We start from the raw sequence: 12,660 nt of genomic DNA on the forward strand, positions 1-12,660 counted from the left end.
GAGGATTTCTGGGATTTGCTGGACTTATCCCTGCAGTTTACAGTAATGTCACCCACCACCACTGAGACAACCTTTATGTTAACCTTCCACAATCTCGACATTCTTCACATTAAGATTTAATCTACTGTTATCGTTCAGTACAAGCCAACAAAATGGCAGTCTTCACATGTTTTCAGTTTGTCTTGGAAACTGGGGTCAGGGTGTAGGGTGAGTCACTGTACCGTACTCCTGGGGCCGGCTAGGAACCTTGCTCAAGGGTCCAACCGTGGTTGCATGGCAGAATCAACACTTGGACCCACGACCTTTCACCTGACAACCCGAAGTCTCACCCAATAGAGTGCTGCTACCTCCCATCTATTACCACTTCTGATATCTGTGTCTTATCATCTTCTATACTATGTATGGTCATTTGTTCATACGTTCCTTTGGAATTGGGGGTGCTCTGCTCATATCTTCTGCATATGATCTCTGGCCTTGTCCTGCTCATATGTCCTGCATATGTTCCTGTATATGATCTCTGGCCTTGTCCTGCTCATATGTCCTGCATATGTTCCTGTATATGATCTCTGGCCTTGTCCTGCTCATATGTCCTGCATATGTTCCTGTATATGATCTCTGGCCTTGTCCTGCTCATATGTCCTGCATATGTTCCTGTATATGATCTCTGGCCTTGTCCTGCTCATATGTCCTGCATATGTTCCTGTATATGATCTCTGGCCTTGTCCTGCTCATATGTCCTGCATATCTTCTGCATATGATCTCTGGCCTTGTCCTGCTCATATGTCCTGCATATGTTCCTGTATATGATCTCTGGCCTTGTCCTGCTCATATGTCCTGCATATGTTCCTGTATATGATCTCTGGCCTTGTCCTGCTCATATGTCCTGCATATGTTCCTGTATATGATCTCTGGCCTTGTCCTGCTCATATGTCCTGCCTATGTTCCTGTATATGATCTCTGGCACTTGGTTGTCTCTCAGTGCTTTCCCTGCCAGCATCCTGCTACTAGGTGTTGGATCATCTCAGATATTCCTGTGCACACACGTTGTCTATGTCTTGGGACTTGTATGCTGTGAAACACCCCTGCTTGAGCTGATCTAGTGCTTTGTGCTTGGTCTTATTGATTTTATACAGGACTAGTCATTCAAGGATCCAGGTGTATGGCATTGAGTCATGCTCTCTTATAGTCAAGCCAGGCAATGCCTAGTTTGGTCTGTCTAGTCCTGGAATCCTGGTGGATTGATTTGTCTGTCTGTAGGCGGTGTTTTGAGTCCCTGGTGTTGTTACTAGTCCTCTTCTAAGCAGTGTTCTTGCATCCACACACATGCTCAATCAGTTTGGAGGCCTTTGTTCCTGGTAGGAGCTTCCCTGATGTAGACAGGCAGGCTATTGGTCTGTAATAGGACAGGGTCTGGCCTGTGTTAGGGTCCTTCATGACCACTGCTGTCCTGCCTGCTGTTAACCAGGCCAAATGTGAGCTGATAGCCACTAGCTGGTTCATTTGTTTTGCAAGTCAGCCATGCAGAGCTGTTAGATTCTTTAGCCAGAAGGCATGGATGAGTCATGGACCTGCTCTTGGGCATCTGCTGATGCAATTCTGACCGGGTTCCTGATCTGGAAGATTGTGGTGCTCTGCTGTGAGATCTCTGAACCACTGACCACTGGTGTTATGTGATGCTTCATTCCCTTCTATGTTCATCCTGTGCTGTTCAGAACTGAATGGGTCCATAGTTCAGCTCCTGTTGCATTGTTAATAAGACTGTATTTAGATGGTTCTTTGGTGAAGAGGGCATTTACTCGTTTGGCTTCTATTTGTTGGGTGTCTCTGTAGTTTGGCTCCCAGTGTTGATAACCTTTTAGCAGAGTCCACACACTCACAGACAGTCCACTCTATTTGGTCTGTAGCCAAACGCCATCTCTGTAACCTTCTGGAACTTTGGCAGCTTACTGATGTCTTTCTGAGTTGACATTATTTTGACTTCCACCCTTTGCTTCCAAATGGGGCGATGCTGGTCTCAAGCATGACCGCTGCAGCTGTTTAAATGAGTGTGTTAGTCTGCTGGTGTTGCATTCATATCTCTGCTAACATACTGTCTGATATTAGCGTGCCACTAAGTTGGGAAGCCTACATCTATGACTGACAGCAGTTAGCTTAGTCATGCTTCTCTTTCACATGTGCCTTGCAATATGCGCAAATGAGTGTGAGAGAGAGAGACAGTTGGAGACAGACAGACAGACAGACATAGATAGATAGATAGATAGATAGATAGATAGATAGATAGATAGATAGATAGATAGATAGATAGATAGATAGATAGATAGATAGATAGATAGATATCTCTGAAAACCTTGTGCACTTCACTACCATTTTACCTCTTATGTTGGTAACTATAGTGCAATGTGACAATAAGACAATGTGAAGATGTCACCCAACCCACCTCCCCCACAACACCCACAACACCACCATCCCATGCCCACCGCACACACGGTTTCTCATTCGCCCTTTAAACCACAATCAATTCACTGGTGTGGCACCTGCATACCAAGCCTAGCTTTGAGTGGCTATGCAAATATCGATGGCCCAAACATTTGATTAGACTCACATTGGCGTCGCTGCAAACAGTCCGAAATAACCCTTACTATTGGTTTTCACTTTCTCATTTTCAGCTAAAAGCCAATAAAAAGTATCAAATTGTTTTTACATTATGTAAAATGTCAAGCATAATGACTTCTTCCCAGAAGTTAGCTCTATTTTCATATGCATTCAAAATATTGTTAGCTATACGAAGTTTGTGCAAATCATTTGCGAGTTAATAAAAGAACAGGAGAATAGAAGCCAAGCTGTACTTATGGACAATGTCTTACTTTGTGACCCAAATACTGACAGTATAGATCCAATTAACACTGATAAATTGTCAGGTAGCTTTCTTGTCAAAGAAAGAAAAGTTTCAGGAGACACTGTTAAACGAGCCCAGAGTCTATTGATTAAGTCTTATTAAGAGAAAGCATGCTCTGATATTGATTGGCAATAAAATGCATATCAGCAAACAGTAAGTATGACAAAGGATTAGGGTATTTACAGACTTCATTATTCATAAGATATTTCCAGTAAATTGCTGTAGGTAATAAAAAATAAAGTTGAACCTCTGAACCTGGAGCAAAGGATCTGGAGATGCAAGACAAAATTGAGAAACTGACCGTTACTAATGCAAAATGTTGTTGTTTCTTCTTCTTGTAAATGCCTTGACACGGTTGTCATAGAAGAATATTGGATGGCATTATATGGGTTGTAATTTCAGCATATGGTCTATATTATACACTGAAATCAGAATGCCCAGTGTCAGACAGAGGAGGAGGGTTGTTAAGCTGTGTGAGTGTCCTGGGGCCTTTGGTTCAGTGCCTTTCTCAAGGCCAGTGTAGTTTGTTCTAGACCTGGAACAAATCTTACCTACCAGCAGTTTTATGGCTGTAAGACTATTGTAGCTGTATCTTTAATTCCAGCTGGGATTAAGACTTACCTTTTGTCACTAAAGAAAAAAACTTTGTGCTTCCAGGTCTGTTTAAAAAAAGGAATTTCTCCATTTCACCAACTCATTATCACACACACTACAAAGAAGGGCATGCTAACAATTAGATTTTACATTCTAAGGGTAATGTAAAAGTCATGTGCTGACTGCTGGGGAGGAGGGTACCTTCACTTGGGGGTGGGGGGGGGCACACAAGGGAGGTGTCTTTACTTTGGGGGGGAGGGGCTGAAGGATGATATGGTATTAGTACCTCTTACATTTTTCATATGTTAATGGATGTTTCCACATTGTAAGCACGTTCATGCATTCTCAGCATTTCAGGTCAAGTTGACCTCATGCGCACGAGGTGGTGGTGGTGGAGGTGGGTTGGGTGTAGATGGGTGGGGTTCTCTTGGCGAATGCCTGCATGGTGTGTGAACAAACCCCTGCACTCTCATCCCAGACTCCACAACATGTCATAGACTCATCTCATTATGTTGTAGGCACCTCTCTCTATCTCTCTCTCTCTCTCTCTCTCTCTCTCTCTCCCTTTCTATTTCCCTTTGTCTCTTTCTCTTTCCTTTCTCTCTCCTTCCTTCTCTCTCTCCCTCTCTCTCTCACCCTCTGTCACCCTCTCCTCCTCTCCCTCTCTCCTCCCACCTCTCCCTCTCTCTTGCTCTCTTTCCCCCTCTCCCCCTCCCTGTTTCTCCCTCTGTCTCCCACTCCCTCTCCCTCTGTTTCTATCATTCTAAACTCTTCTTGTCTCACATAGTGCTCTTTCCTTTTCCTCCTTTTTCTCTTTTTTCTTTCTTGTTCGTTCTCTCGTCTTCCTCCTCCTCCTCTACCTCTCCACACAGTGCTCTAACGAGCTCAGCTGCATGTGCACATCAGTGGGGCATTTCATGTAAGAACCCTTTTCAGAAGGAGCCTCTTTTACCATAGCTCTAATCATCTCATCTGTCTCTCAGAGCCACACAGCTCTCGGGCTCTCATCCACCCTTAATCACCACACCCCTTTACTTTAGTCTACAGTGCACTCCTAGCACCGCAGCGCAGAGAGCATGTAGGTCAATTAGCACATGGTGTGTGTGTGTGTGTGTGTGTGTGTGTGTGTGTGTGCAACCATCGAACTGTTTACTTTGCCTTCAGTGTAATATGCATATGCATATATGCATATTATATATATGCATATATGCATATAATATATATATATATATATATATATATATATATATATATATATATATATATATATATATATAATTATTTGATTTATTATTTATTATTCTATATTATATATATATATATTGATTGATTATATTGATATTTCAGCCATAAATAAATTGGCTACATTTACAAAACTGAACATTGCAAAAATAATTATTATTTAAAGTGACAGATTTTATTAACTGAAGGTGAAATAATTAGTTTAGAGGAACTCGTTCATTGGAAATTCATTGGAAATTCATTGGAAAATCATAAAAGATTATTGTACTGTATGAGTCAAAGGCATAAATCTAAGCTGACAAGAAAGTGAAGAAAACATACAAAAATGTCTATTTATAGACAGGCAGATACATGAGGTTAGTAGGAAGAGCATACAGCAGTATGACTTGTTTAGAGTCAATTGTCTGAATGAAAATACTCTAAACACAGAACCTCTTTGTTTTGCCTTTCACATTTCAAACCACTTCTATTAAAAATGTGTAAGAAAATGTAAATAAAAACAAAATGCACCATAAAACAAAGCAGTGTGATTTTTTTGCCTTCTCACCATAGCTCAATTAGCGGAACAATTCTCTCTGTTACACTTAAACAAAGAGAAACAATTATTAGTGTATGTGTGTGTGTGTGTGTGTGTGTGTGTGTGTGTGTGTGTGTGTGTGTGTGTGTGTGTGTGTGTGTGTGTGTGTGTGTGTGTGTGTGTGTGAGAGAGAGAGAGAGAGAGAGAGAGAGAGAGAGAGAGATAGAGAATGTGAGGGCAAGAGAAACCCTCACCCTCAGTCCTGAAGAGTATCAGCCTTGTTTTCAGCATTGCCTCTGACACATGTCCCCTGATCAGACTCCACCCAGCGGGACTGCTTTCTTTCAGACCAACTAGCCATTCCATGCCAAGTCGCGTCTACAATCACAGACACAGCTAACCTGTTACACAAGCAAAATCATTTCAGGCACTGGCCCAACCTCACATACAAAACCATTCACAGACCCCTCTCTCTCTCTCTCTCTCTCTCTCTCACACACACACACACACACACACACACACATAAAAACATGGTATCTTATATGACACACATGACTTCACTTGAGGGAAATCTCGAGAATAACTGACACACAAGCACATGGGAAGGAAAGTTTTAGATAGCCTAAACTGATGCAATTTCGAGATTTGTTTTATGAAGAGCATCAGGCACCTACAAGAGCATTTATTAGTATTGACCAGCCAGTGAATGCCACCACACAATGATTCATTAAGCCATAAGAATTAGTGGCCTGCCACAGTGCAATACAACCACAATTCACAAATTCACCAAAGTGCTTGGTCATGTCCTTAGCACTGAAAATGAAAAAATCTGAGTTCACAAATTTGTATTTAGTTATAAACAGTAGATATTTATTATTTATTTTATATATTTTATTTCTATTATTATTTTTTTTAGATTATAGATTATGCATTTTCGTGCAAACAGACAAAGTCAAGGAAGCCATCAATGTTGGGCCTCTCTTCCTTTTAAATGCTAAAGCACAGTGTGTGTGTAGGTATGGGCTGTGGAAACAGACTGCTTCAGACTGCTTCAGACTGCTTCAAGCTGCTTCAGACTGCTTCAGACTGCTTCAGGCTGCTTCAGACTGCTTCAGACTGCTTCAGACTGCTTCTGACTGCTTCAGACTGCTTCAAGTTGCTTCAGACTGCTTCAGACTGCTTCAGGCTGCTTCAGACTGCTTCAGGTGTCAATCAGCAACGTAAGCTAGCAGGGAGAGTAGAAGGGGGCCACAGCACACAGCTCTTCTTCAAGAGTAAATACAGTTTTCTCCGGTACCTGTGCTGCATGCGGACTCACTGTGGGGGCGGTGGTGGTGGTCGTCGTCTAACAGATGGCATTACAGGTTGCAGGGAATGTGGGTGGAGATTTGTCAGTGTAGCTCTGGGTTTGGATCCCAGCTACTGAGGGTGTTACTTGCACGGGTCTGATCGGTTTGTCATGCCCAGAGGTAATGCAGGCAGGAGTGATGTAGGCAGAAGAGATGGAGAACGAGATGGAGGAAGAGAGAGATTAAGAAATGGAAGAAGAGAGAAAGGAAGAGATGGAGGAAGACTGGTGATCCGATGGCCTGTGGACAGAAATGAGAATCCCACGATCGTGTGTCAGGAAAGAGAGTGTCACTTATTGGACAGCGGAGAAGACTGTAGGAAAAGGCTGCAGCTGATTGGACAGTGGAGACGTCTACAGGAAAAGGCTACTGTATGATCTGTATACTGTACAGTATTTGTCCTGTGACTAATGAGTCTTTGAAGTGCCTGTTCACTTCATGCTTCCCAAGACAATTGTGTAGCGTTTCTCACTTTAATCTAGTGCGTTCACTACCACAGGACGTGTAAGGTACGGTATAGACAGGACAGAGTTGAAGATCCTAATGTAAAGTTACAGTTATCTCCATTAGCACTGGCAATAGATCATAGGTCCCATATTGACTTTCATTCATCTGGTCTTGGAAACTCTATAAGCAGAGTGCACAGACTACCTGAGTGTGCAAATCCAAACCCCCACACACATCACCCACTCAACTGGGCTGGGGCCACACCTTTTAGGTGTATGTCTAGGCTCTAGGGAACTTGGCATTTTGTCAAAGGTTCATTTTCTCACCTAAGGCTGTTAAAGCAGCCTAGTCTAGAAAAGATTCATTCACTCTGATTTTCTCCCTACTTTTCACTGTCACTCTTTCTCACTTTCTCACTTTCTCTCTTTGAGCCTCTCCCTTTCCATCACTCTCTCAGTCTCACTCCCTCTCTCCAATATGAAGTTTGGTATGACTTTATCCACAAATTATCAAAAGAAAATGCATACATACAAATAACAAATTGATAAATGAAATAAAGATATCAATAAAAAAACCAGACCTCTCTCTCACCACAGCTAATGTCATTGATGAATTAGCTGGCAGAGTTCCTTCACACTGAGAAGAGAAAGAGAGAGAGGAGAAAGAGAGAGGAGAAGGAGAGAGGAGCAAGAGAGAGAGGAGAAAGAGAGAGAGAGGAGAAAGAGAGAGAGGAGCAAGAGAGAGAGGAGAAAGAGAGAGAGAGAGGAGAAAGAGAGAGAGAGGAGAAATAGAGAGAGGAGCAAGAGAGAGGGGAGAAAGAGAGAGAGGAGAAAGAGAGAGGAGAAGGAGAGAGGAGCAAGAGAGAGAGGAGAAAGAGAGAGAGAGAGGAGAAAGAGAGAGAGAGAGGAGAAAGAGAGAGAGGAGCAAGAGAGAGAGGAGAAAGAGAGAGAGAGAGGAGAAAGAGAGAGAGGAGCAAGAGAGAGAGGAGAAAGAGAGAGAGAGAGGAGAAAGAGAGAGAGGAGCAAGAGAGAGGGGAGAAAGAGAGAGAGGAGAAGGAACATTACAGAGCAAACCTTAGAAAGCATGTTAGGTTTTACAACAAAGGTCCACAGCATGTGCAGGTTGAATAGACTAGCCTGCATGCAAGCTAGACATAGTGAGTTGATACACTTGTTAAAGATTGCAGATAATGAAAATATGGAAATATATATTCCTCTCATCAATATTTAATGGGATGAAAGTCTAAGAATGCAAAACGCTGTAGATCCAAAAGACCCAGTTGCAGAAATAGTATCCTGGATTAATAATTGAACAAGTATCATTATTGATTTATAATTTTTAAGCCTTTCTTATTCTTTCAAACTTCCTCTTCGTTTCTAATCTCGGAATGACTCCCAGCAAAGAACACTACAGTAGGAACAATGCAATGTCAGTCATCCAGGCGTAAAGTGGATTATTGCAGTTGTGTAATCTTAATCTTAATCTTCTCTTCCATGTTGCAGCATGTCGAGGACAGTTGTCCGAGGGTTCATCTACATCCGGGATGCCATTCCTCACAAACGTCTCTGAGATTCCTTTATTTCTTAATTCTCCATTTGCCTTTCTATTGGCCTAAGGCCATGGAATCTTTCTGTGACACTTCGTAAAACACAGTTACTACCAGAACCTCAAGTGCTCAGTCCAGATTGTCAGTTCTGTGGAAGCAAGCAAGGTTCAGTTCTAAACCACAGTGACCCCTCCAGTTTGCTATGGAAACAAGCAGCAGTGTCTCCATCATGTCAAAGAGCATCAGCCTCTGTTAACTTCACATTCCCTCTGAATATAAGATGCCTAAAGTCAAACACAACAAGTACTCAGTTCACATAAGGCCTGGTCATTAAACCAAACAGATTTACCCTTGGAACCTCAAGGGATGTGGCTGAGAGATTTGGCATCTGTTCTTGCGTAGGGTTCATTTGCTTAAGTAAAGGCACTGAAGCTAAGTTATCCTGATAATGATATGCAGACCAGACAGCACTCAGACGAGCTTTGGAGAGGCAGAGGCGAGACAGCACGGTGTGTCGGGCCACTGGAAACGTCTGCTCAGTCCAGATAACCTTTACATCAAACAGCACAACTAAACGTCTAATATGAGAGTGAGAGGGAGAGACGGAGAGATGGAGAGACGGAGAGATGGAGAGGGAGGGGGTGGGGGGGGGGACCACAGGGACAACTGGAATAACCAACTACCAGTGTAACACTACCAAACTGTCCTTGCCATTGGCTGAGGAGTATGAACAAGTGAAAGATGTGAATTAATACTTTCTCTCACTCTCTCTTCCCCTCTTTTATTCTCTCACACACTTCCACTCTCTTTCTCTCCTGTCTCTCACTCTCTGCTTCTCTCTTTTGCTCACTTTCTCTCATGTGCTTTCTCTCTCTCTCTCTCTCTCTCTCTCTCTCTCTCTCTGTTTCTGCCACCCACCTCCACCTCGGTTTCCATCTCCGGTTATTGAAATAATATCACATGCATTTCATAGAAACTGATTCAGAATTGTTGTAGAGACCAAAGTCTTTGTGGTTTCTCATCATAAGGCGAAGGGCATCACTGATGAGCAGGAACGGATGGTGAGGAATGAAGAAGAAAAACACGGAGCGTGTGCAGTTTCAGAGGCACGCTTCATTTCTCTGGATTTACTCACTGTTACTGTCATGTCTTATGGAGGAGAGCAGTGGAACCTTCAGTGTACAACAGAGTGAACAGTGATGCATCAGAACGTCAGGACATCAGGACATTGAACACTTATGTCTTATGACCAGAGGTCCTGGTAGACGTTAGAATCATTTCAGTTCTGTTCTTGTTGTTGCTGTTGTTATTATTTTTTACAGACTCAGAGTGAATTATATTAATGTTAGATTCATATTGTTATATTTTTAGATTTATATTGCACCTTTCACAATGCTCAATGACACTTTAGAGCACACAAAAATATACACACAAAGCAATAAACACCTGTGTACTTGAGAAAAGTGTTTGCTGTTCTTCAGTCATTCTCATAATTGCATAAGAACACAGGTGGATCACATCTAAGTATATATTTGTGTTTCCTTCAGCTTTAGCTGAACACACAACCTTGTCGCTTCATGACGTGGACAAGTAAGAGTGATCGTGATGAGTTTAAAGGTGATTATAATCACTGCAATTCTCACTAATCTAGCATGTTTTTATTGCTGCATTAACAGCTTAAAGCACAGGTCCACATATCTATTAGCTCATTAGCTGTACAACATGACCATCAGTCACTTTTTAACTTCAAGATCATTTTTCACATGCTGCAGTCAGGTACTCGGGCCACAATCCTCTGACCCATATTATAATTACCTTATTTTTACACTGTATTGTTATGGTTCTTTTTATGTGTGACTACCTCCCTGTATTGGAAATGCCCATAAACAAGGGGTCCAAGGGACTTCATATTTAACATTTAGTGCCAGCAAAGCATGCTAACATTTTTGTGCTCTATGCAGTAGGTTTGCCCACAGTGCAGCAGGCTTCTGGGAGACAAGACGCTGTTCTAAGCAATAAGACTCAGGTCCCTCAAACCCAGTACTGTCTGCAGAGATTCTCCAGTAATGAAAAACGCTGTGCACTAGATGGTGGTTCAGTTAAAACTTTTAAACAGTTAGAAGTTTGCTTTCTCTGTATATGTGTCTTATCTTAGTGAGATTTCATTTTAAATAATTAAATCATCATGTATTATTTATGTATTTAATTACTGTTACTATGTGATGTGAGTGATAAGCATCACATTTATTGCATTTATGTATGTGTTTATTGCATTTACCACCTCCCACAGATTATACGTACTTGGGTTGGTCTAGTTTGCCTCTTGGCTGAGACATTCAGTGTTTTTGTTTATTTCTTTTCTCTTCATCAACTCAAGGGGCTGCTCTTCAACTCGGTGACATTTTTGAAATAGCTCTTTGAAGTGGCACGTCTTTGATCTCCCCACCGCTTTGCCTTTGATTTACAGCATATTCAATTTTGATCACATCCAGCACATGAACTACTACATTATAATTTAAGACACATGAGTGGTTGGGTTTGTTCACTTATTTACAATGGGATTTTTAGAAACCTGTCACAGGGTGTCACCTGGATCCAACCTCTTCATTAATATAGAATATACAGAGTTCTGTGGTAATGCACCGGACATCTTTACATTGAACACTGTAGACCTACTGAATGTGGGTACACCAGCCATCTTTACATTGAACACTGTAGACCTATTGAATGTGGGTACACACCAGCCATCTTTACACTGAACACTGTAGACCTACTGAATGTAGTTACGCACCAGACATCTTTACATTGAACACTGTAGACCTACTGAATGTGGGTACACACCAGCCATCTTTATACTGAACACTGTAGACCTACTGATGTGGGTACACACCAGCCATCTTTACACTGAACACTATAGACCTACTGATGTGGGTACACCAGCCATCTTTACATTGAACACTGTAGACCTACTGAATGTGGGTACACCAGCCATCTTTACATTTAACACTGTAGTCCTACTGAATGTGGGTACACCAGCCATCTTTACATTGAACACTGTAGACCTACTGAATGTGGGTACACCAGCCATCTTTACATTGAACACTATAGATCTACTGAATGTGTTTATGCATCAATCATCTTTAGATGAAATACTATATTCAAACATGTGAACTGATAAAAAACTATTATCATTTGTGATAACTATTCTAACTATTATAAATACAACTATATAATAATTATAATTACAACTATTATAATTTGTGATAGTTAAACTTTGGGGAAAAAGTTTTTATGCAACCTTTCTATTGTTTTTTAGTGAATCATAAACTGAGATGCAAACTAACCTGGAAATGCATGTATTTTCAGAGGCATACACTGTCACAGCAAATATAATTTTCTTAGGCATACTGATGTATGGCCTTAAACGTCTTTTATAGCACATGGCCGGCACTTAAAGCCAGGAATAAATACACTACTATGAAACACTCAGTTAACTCTAATGACTTACACAGTTTACTTTCCTTCAGGTAACTATGAATGGAAACCTTCAACAGCTAAAGTTGAGATGATCAAACAGTGCTGACCCTCATTAGCATGTCTGGTATTTGCTTCTGCCTTATACAGCCATATATTGGTTCTGAAAACAAGATTAGTAATATCAGATTAAAGTGCAGAATGTTAGATTAAATTCAAGAGTACTTACATCTACACTGGCTGAAATACACACTCAAAAATAAATGAACATGAGCATCACTTGGGAGATGCTCTCATCCACGGTGATGTTGCTTCTCATCAGTACAACAGTGCATGTGCTCTCTCCAGAATGAAAACCATTAACTTGGTGTTGGTTGTACCGTACGTTTCCTGCTTTACTGGGGAACTGACATGAGCATTAAAATTAATGCATTAATGAACAACATTTTCTATGTTCTTCTATTTGTAAACCAAACAACCCCCCCTTTATGGCAAAAACTGCAATGGAGACATTTGTAAACATCAGTGTTACATTTTAGGGCCATAAATAATTAAACAAATTAACAACATCATAAGTAAAAAACAGCTAATCCAA

The sequence above is a fragment of the Brachyhypopomus gauderio genome, chromosome 12 (genome assembly GCF_052324685.1).
Source record: "Brachyhypopomus gauderio isolate BG-103 chromosome 12, BGAUD_0.2, whole genome shotgun sequence".
Taxonomy (NCBI): domain Eukaryota; kingdom Metazoa; phylum Chordata; class Actinopteri; order Gymnotiformes; family Hypopomidae; genus Brachyhypopomus; species Brachyhypopomus gauderio.